We start from the raw sequence: 2,898 nt of genomic DNA, 5'->3' as shown, positions 1-2,898 counted from the left end.
CTGTGGGCTAATGTGCTGGACTGCAAGGTTGGTTTGAACTGCAAAGTCAGTGGTTCAAGCTCACCTTCTGCTCCTCAGAAACCCTATACAGGGTCTCTATGAGCCAGAACAGACTTCACAGCACTTAATCACAACAACAAATGTTACAAGGGCTACTTTTAAGTATAATAGTAGCCCCCTAAAGTGTCTATGTCTTTGTTTTTCCAGAACCTGCGGATATGTTACGTTACATGGTAAATTGGGAATTAAGTTTGCAAAGGAAGTTATGGTTGCTCATTCATTGACGTTTATATGGGACAATCACCCTGCATTGAGCACCAGCTGGTCCCAATCCACCACAAGGGTTCCTGTAAGTGGAAGAGGGAGGTTGAAGAGGCAGCTCTAGACAGTCTGAGAAGGACTGATAACAGTGGCTTTGAAGGTGGAAGATGAGACCAGAAGTCCAGGAAGTGTTACCTCAAAGCTTGGGCTCAATGCCCTGGAGCAACTGAGTCCAATTAACAAACACTCCAGATAAACAAAGAAAGAGGAATAAATATTAGGAAGCTGACTCCTGGAACACCGACTGTAAGTTCCCTGACAGTTTTTCACAAGCAAGATTTATGCTAGTCTTTACAATGTTAATTAGTACAACATGAAATTGGATTATAATATTATCATTCTAACATTCACACTAATTCACAAGGTAGTCCTGACAAACACATCAAAATAACTACATGATTAACCCTTCCAGTGTCTGTTTGTCTACTCCTTATCAGATGCTACACAAACAGGGACCGGGGTTCAATTGTAACTAGGTGACCATTAACATTCCAACAATGATTAAAGCACATATCTAAGAAGCATGGACAGGAAAGGGGTGTGTGTGTGTGTGTGTGTGTGTGTGTGTAAGATACCTCAGACAGTGCTTGATTATGTTTATTATTTGTTGTTGTTGTTAAATGATGGTTGAATTTGTTCTGACTCATAGTGACCCTGTATAACCCAAGGAGTGGCTGGTAGATTTGAACTGCTGATCCAGTGTATATCTGACAGTGCTATACTCTAACTTTTGTTGTTGTTGTTGTTAAGTGCTGTAGAGTTGGTTCCAACTCATAGTGACCCTGTATGTCTCCGAGGCTATAAATCTTTACGGGAACAGAAAGCCTCATCTTTCTCCCGCAGAACATCTGGTAGTTTCGAACTGCTGACCTTAAGATTAGCAACCCGATTTGTAACCACTACACTACCAGAGCTAAGTAAAATAGCGAAGTTCTCAAAACGCTGTACTGTGTTCATGCAGGTAGGATAACTACACTGTTACTCTCAATCCCAGCTTTGAGAATTTTGTTGTTCTTAAATGCCCTCGAGTTGGTTCTAAACCATCGCGACCCTGTATAGGGTTTCTGAGGAGTGGCTCGTAAGCTTGAACCACCGATCTTGCAGTTCAAACTGACTGTGCACTACAGTGCATTAACCCACAGCGCCACACCACGACTCCTCTATTAAAAAGCCATTAAGATCCACCCAAGTTTTGGTAAGTTATTATCTAACTTGGAAGAAGTCAGTATTTTTCTGCCGTTTATGCATAGCACTGCAATGTGGTACCTGGTTGGAAGCTGGGAAGTATGAGCTAAGAATGGGAACACACATTGAATACAACGGCATTTTTAAATGTCCCTGTAGGATAAGCACTGGACTGCTAACTGCAAGGTTGGCACTTCTTGGAAACCCATCAGCCACTTCTTGGAAACCCTATACAGGGTCAGTCTGAGTCAGAATGTCCTCCAGGGCACTTAACAATAACAACAAAGAAAAGAATTATCTACACAATAATGAACAAAGCTCTCAGCCAGGAAAAACAGGGGAGACAAGATGAGCTACAAAATATCTAGTCCAGCAAAACCTTCTCTCACTTTAATCTTATGTACTTCTTCCCTAACTTGATCCACTTGCTGCTCAATTAATCTGGAATTGTCTGTCAATTTGAAACAACGCCTTCTTTTAAATTCTAAACAACAGTGGTTGTGTCAGAGCAAAAGTTTCTTTAAACTTCCTTTCTACACTAGCCTAGTTCTTGGCTGATAGCAGGTATCATCTGAGATAATTAAAAATTCATAAATGTTAAAGGCTACAAGCCTTTACAAAGAGTAACCTTTATTTACAGAGTAATGTCTTGTTAGGTGCATCTAGTCGTGACCCTATGCACAGCAGAATGAAACACTGCTCAGTCCTGGGTCAGCCTCACTATTGTTGCCAGACTTGAGCCCATTGATGCTCCCACTTTTGTCAATCCATCTCATTGGGGGGCTTCCTCTTTTTCTCGGACCCTCCACATTACCAAACATGATAGCCTTCTCCAGTGACTGGCTCCTCCTGACAATATGTCCGAAGTATGAGAGACGAAGTTTGGCCATCCTGATTTCCAAGGCTGCACTTCTTCCAACACGGATTTGTTGGTTCTTTTGGCAGCCCACGGTACTTTCAATATTCTCCTCCAACATCATAACTCAAAAGCATCAATTCTTCTACAGTCTTCCTTATTCACTGTTCAGCTTTCACATGCATATGAGGTTATTGAAAACACCATGGCTTGGGTCAGGCGCACCTTAGTCCTCAAGCTGAGAACAGTTAGCAAATATAAAAATTGCAATATATAAAGCCCAATGATTTTATCTCTATTCATGTGATTTTGTTCCATGATCTTCGGTTATCTACTTCTGGTCATCGGATGGATCATCTTAAGTTTAATGTTCACTGATATCCCTCACAGACAGACTCGAACTCTTTCTGAATTGATGAGGCTAGAGGATGGATGCTAACAAAATGCATTGGGATTGTGTGCCATCAAGTCGATTCCGATTCATAGTGACCCTGTGTAAATAAGGTTTCTAAAAGGAGCTCTGGTAGCGTAGTGGT

Source organism: Chrysochloris asiatica, unplaced genomic scaffold, assembly GCF_000296735.1.
Source record: "Chrysochloris asiatica unplaced genomic scaffold, ChrAsi1.0 scaffold00006, whole genome shotgun sequence".
Lineage (NCBI taxonomy): Eukaryota > Metazoa > Chordata > Mammalia > Afrosoricida > Chrysochloridae > Chrysochloris > Chrysochloris asiatica.
The sequence above is the reverse complement of the archived record's forward strand: the minus strand, read 5'-3'. Positions refer to the sequence as shown.